Raw genomic sequence first — 6,176 nt, 5'->3', positions numbered from 1 at the left:
CGCAGCCGGGCGGAGCCCCGGGTTCAGGTTTCTCCTGCCCGACAGGCGGGGGCCAGAGGCTGGGGTCTCAGGGCCGCACCTCCGGGCCGGGGGGGGGGGTTGGACGAGGAGGGCGGGATAATTGAAGCGAGGCTTTTGTATGAATCTGCTTCCAAACCACAGGAGGGAGGTGAAGAGGGAAGAAGGAGAGTTTTAATGAATGGAGAGCGTCATTAAAATGATAACTATTTCCTCCGAGATCACTTCCAATTTAAATGTGGGGGAAAGAGAAAAGGCGTAATTGAAAGATCTTTTTTTTCTTCTTCTTCTGCCATTCAAACTGTAAATTTGAATCTGGGGGAGGAGAGGGAGACTGTTTGTAGCCATACCTCACTAGTTCCAATTATTCCTCTTTCTGCTGCACTCACGGCCACGAGGGACTCGCAGGTTTTAAACCCGCAGTCAGAAACAGACGGGCGGCCATGTTTTCTTTGGATCAGCAGCGGTCAAAGGGAACAGATCTGTGTCAGATGGTCAGAGGACAGATTGAAACAGATGTGAAGGATGATTCAACTGATAAACAATGAGGCAGCGGGTCACGTTAAATGAGCAGCTGCACATACGTGTAGATACGGACACGTCTGAGACGTGTAGATACGGACACATCTGAGACGTGTAGATACGGACACATCTGAGACGTGTAGATACGGACACATCTGAGACGTGTAGATACGGACACGCCTCCTACATGTAGACACGGACACGCCTGAGACGTGTAGATACGGACACATCTGAGACGTGTAGATACGGACACATCTGAGACGTGTAGATACGGACACGCCTCCTACATGTAGACACGGACACGTCTGAGACGTGTAGATACGGACACATCTGAGACGTGTAGATACGGACACATCTGAGACGTGTAGATACGGACACGCCTCCTACATGTAGACACGGACACGCCTGAGACGTGTAGATACGGACACATCTGAGACGTGTGGATACGGACACGCCTCCTACGTGTAGATACGGACACGCCTCCTACGTGTAGATATGGACACGTCTCAAAACTCCTGCAGCTCTCTCTTACTTTAAGCTCAGTTTAGCTCAATGATAATAACTCATCACTAATAATTCAAACAGCTCCATGTTTTCATATGACACCAGACACATGATGAGTGAAATGATCAGTCGCTGGGACTCGACGAGGGTGGATCACATTGTTAGTTAGCTCTGTTAGCTAAGTTAGCTAACAAAGCTAAATCAGTTTCTATATATCTTTTTTTTTATGGTGATGGCAGAAATAATCGTTCTGTTATTAAAGTTTTGCATTTGAAAGTTGTTTTTTATATAACATCTTATATTATTATTATCATCATCCATCGTCTACCGCTTTATCCATTTAAGGGTCGCGGGGGGGCTGGAGCCAATCCCAGCTGACATTGGGCGAGAGGCGGGGTTCACCCTGGACAGGTCCCAGCCTATCACAGGGCCACATACAGACGGACAACCATTCACTCTCACATTCACACCTACGGTCAATTCAGAGTCTCCAATGAACCTGACCCCATTCTCATGTCTCTGGACTGTGGGAGGAAGACGGAGAACCTGGAGAGAACCCACGCACACACGGGGAGAACATGCAAACTCCACACAGAAAGGCCCTGGTTGGTTTGAACTGGGATTCAAACCCAGAACCTTCTTGCTGTGAGGCGAAGGTGCTGACCACTACACCACCGCGCAGCAATTACCATCATCATGTTTAAGAATATTGGAAATGTGGTAAGTGAATTTATTTTGTGTGAAAGAAATGAAAATAGATTTATAGTTTGATGAAAATAGACTTAATTTTCATCATGTGCAATATTCATTCGTCATAGGTGCAATAACCATGGTTAATAACCATGTATCATACCACTGAAATACATTTATTCTACTGTTTATATTATTTATGATTCTTCTGGATTCTCTTTGCCTCGACTTGTGTTTACTAATATTTTATTGAACAACTTAATTTTATACTTCTTTAGCTTATTTTTTATATTTTTATTCATCATGTCATTTTTTAAATGTTCCTTTTTGAATCTTTCTGACTGATACAATTTGATTTGACACTTAATTCTGTCGTCACCTGTGGCTTGTCCTCGTTTTCATGATCTATCAAATTGTTCCTCATTAACTATTCATCTTTTAATGTGTGAAGTCTTATGAGTTCATATTTACAACATTGTTCCAGTAATGAATTTGAAGAGTAAACTGTCTGTCGACTGTTACGCATCTATGATGCTGCTCAGTGTGTTGGAGTCTGAAGCACACACACACACACACACACACACATACACACATTGACACACACACACACACACACACACACATTGACACACACACACACACACGCAGAGCGAGGCACGAGTGGTTCCAACGTGCCCTGTTCGTGAGTGTGATAATTGAAAACCATTATGTGCCACATTATCGTGGCGTCACGCTGCAGCGACGCGGCGCTCGCTCTGCGGCCTCGAGTCCAGAAACACTGTTCACTCTGTTCACAGCTCGTTCAAACAGCTGCCAGAGACGCAGTTACACCACATTACACACACACACGCATAAATATTGCATAAGACAATATTTATACCGGAAAAACACAGGACGTCCAAGAATGCATCAAATGAGATGATGCAAGTTGCGCGTGCGGGCGGCGTCTTCCTCCTCACGATCCAGAGCCGGGGCGTCGGCATGTTTATCAAAGAAATGACTGATCATAATATCTGCCTTATTGGTCTCAACAGAAATGCCACAACCATCTTGCAGATTACTCCTTGATGAGGAAAATGCAATTAAAACGTCAAGTGCGTTTTATTAGATTCTACCCACCCTGCAGGGCTGAGCGGCCCCGCGAGGCCCCGCGAGGGCCCGGCGCTCGGGCGATGGATGGCACATATAGAGCTGCGAGCAGCATTAGGAGGAGCGCTGCCAGAACAACAGCCGCTCGCTCCCCCATGATGATCCGCCTTTCATCAGCACACAATACTGAACACGTCGGAGCAGACTCTTATAGATGGAAGCTGTTCGGTCTGCGGACGTTCATCATCCGTCTGATTCCAAACAGCTGTGGCCCCGTTGTGAAGGAGGAGCTGCTGCACGTCGGAGTGTAAATCTCCACCTGCAGCCTGAAGAGGAAGCTGTGAACTCCATCAGTTTGGGTTCTTTCCGTAAGTAAAAGAAATGATACCACAGTGTAAAGTTATTCCCTTTTTAAATGCCACCCACGGGTTCAATGGTAACGACCCTGGTGCGACGGCAGGTGGGGGATCTTAGTTGCAGACCTCAGTCTCGCTCCAGTAGAGGCAGAACCCCCCCGAAAGAAAACGTAGAATAAAAAATCCATTAAAGTGAAATCACTGCACTCAACGTCGCTCAGTAAATCTACACATGTACAGAAAAGTGCTGCAGCTCTGAGATTAATGTGCAGGAGTAAAGAGTGAAGTGTCGCACATTAAAGAACAACAACATCAGATACTGTACATCTGCGACGCTGTGACGTCACACACCAGCAGCTCATTAGTTAGTCAGTTAGCCTAGCTTAGCATAAAGACAGGAAGCACCAGCCTGAATCTGTCGCAACTTCACCTCACCTCGAAAAAATGATCTCACTATATTAAAGTTTAAATAAATACAATGTACATATATAATACAGAATGTGTTTTTATTGTAGACACATGTTACATATATATATATATGTTACATGTGTTGATGTGATATATGTAAATATAAAAGACAATATGTTTGTAACTAAAAGTATTTTTGTAAATATGTTGTTTTCAATAAACTTGCATTTTTATTAAATAATATATATCATTAACATGTAAAACTTCTATCTCATATCATGTATCCAGAGGACGTACATGTGATGATAGTACGCGCATCATACAGTAGGTAACATCACTATGATATATATCATATATCATATATCATATATCATATGAACCATAACGTGTCGACTCCACGTTTCCATGTGTGAACAAGACGTGAGGTCAAAGGTCAGAGACACTGTTCAGTCACATTGGCGTGAGACGAGTTTTTACCCGCCTGTCACGTGATCTGACATCAACATCTGAGGCTGAATTATTTTATTTGAATTATCTATAGTTGATATTGTGTGTGTGTGTGTGTGTGTAGCGAGTGGTGTGAACTGTACGTCACATGATTCTGTCCAGGTCATGGAGATGATTTTTTTAAACTAAACATTTTTAAAGTGAATCTCTGACTTGATTCCTCATGAATCCGTGTGTTTGTGTGGAAGCGGCGTCGTGACCTTTAAGCAGCAGTTTGTTCGGTCACTCTCCTCGATCCGCCGCCGACGGAGCGCCGGAGGAAAACACAAATAAAAAGAGGAGAAGGAAAATAGATCTTTTTAATGGAGTTGAACAATCGGTCTCTGGTGGACTCATTAGGACGACCAGTGTGACTTATTTTACAGCCACTGGTAATTAGTATCTGCAGGAGTTATGACCATAATCAGACAAGTTTTCTCTTTGACTTTCTCTACGGTAGCCGTTAACTTCACCGCTGCACTTTGCTCCAGGAAGACGGTCAAATGTGTAAAAAAGACAGCGGCAGTAAAACTAATAAAACTGTAGGGTTCCTTCTGGGGAACTTTAATACTTCCAGCGATATGATAATTCTTTTCACTTCAAAGGAGCCATTAAAAAGGGAAGAAGAGGAGAGTTTCTGCCCTGATGAGGATGTGACAGAGTTTGTTCGCTCCGTCACATCCTCATGGGCTCGACGCTCCAGATAAATGACAAACAGAAACAAACTCCCAGTCTCTTTGGTGACAAAACACAAATATATGTTTATCAGTTCATCCACACGAGGAAACATGATAAACGCTCTTCAGATGCTTCAGTCGTGTTGTTTCACGTTGTCGTGGTCTGTAAAACTGAACTGCAGCAAAAACATCAGCTGAGGATCGACTGGTCAGGCCTGACATACGCTAACAGAGGCTAACACATGCTAACAGATGCTAACAGAGGCTAACACATGCTAACAGACGCTAACGGAGGCTAACACATGCTAACATAGGCTAACAGAGGCTGACATACGCTAACAGAGGCTAAAACATGCTAACAGACCCTAACAGAGGCTAACACATGCTAAGAGAGGCTAACAGAGGCTGACAGAGGCTGACAGAGGCACACACATGCTAATAGAGGCTGACACATGCTAACAGAGGCTGACAGAGGCTATCACATGCTAACAGAGGCTGACAGAGGCTGACAGAGGCACACACATGCTAACAGAGGCTGACACATGCTAACAGAGGCTGACAGAGGCTAACACATGCTAACAGAGGCTGACAGAGGCTCACAGAGGCTATCACATGCTAACAGAGGCTGACAGAGGCTAACACATGCTAACAGAGGCTGACAGAGGCTCACAGAGGCACACACATGCTAACAGAGGCTCACAGAGGCTATCACATGCTAACAGAGGCTGACAGAGGCTGTAACATGCTAACAGAGGCTGACAGAGGCTAACACAGGCTGACAGACGCTGACAAACTGGACAGTGAGAAGCAGCTGATCGTCTACGAGAACTTCGTCCATCTCGGACTCTTCAGTCAGTTCCGGCCCTGATTCCTTGATCTAATGAACCTTCAGTATTTCTAACGACAGTGAGAGTCAAACGTTCATCAGTTTATCTCCTGAGGTTCCTGAACGCACCGTCCGGCTCAGCAGGAACCGGACGTGATGGATCGTCTGCAGGATTCTGGTTTTCACCAGTTCCTCAGAAGAAAAACCTCTGAAGGTTGAAAAGAGAAACTTCTCAGCTCGTCAGGAGACGACGACCCGTCTGAACTCATTTCGCGTTGTTGTCTTTTTCTTTTACATCCTCCTCTTTTTTTTACGGCCCGTCTAATGGCTTATTTATTACATTCATTCTTTATTCGCCGGCTCCTGTGTGGCCTCATTACCACTATAGCACTGCTTTGGAATTCCAGGATAATTATGAGCTTCATTGTTTTAATAAGAGTCTCGGTCAGGCCGGATCTCCGCTCCGTCTTCACGGCTCCCGGTGGGAAACCTGCGAGGGCAGTGGCGGCGGACAGATGGAGTCGGGCACTGCAGGTAAATATTTATACGCTGCTGTGCGAAGGAAGAAGATCGAACTCAGTCAACCATCTTGTAAAAGTG

Source organism: Scophthalmus maximus, chromosome 9 (genome assembly GCF_022379125.1).
Source record: "Scophthalmus maximus strain ysfricsl-2021 chromosome 9, ASM2237912v1, whole genome shotgun sequence".
NCBI classification, from domain to species: Eukaryota; Metazoa; Chordata; class Actinopteri; order Pleuronectiformes; family Scophthalmidae; genus Scophthalmus; species Scophthalmus maximus.
Note: the sequence above shows the minus strand (reverse complement) of the source record.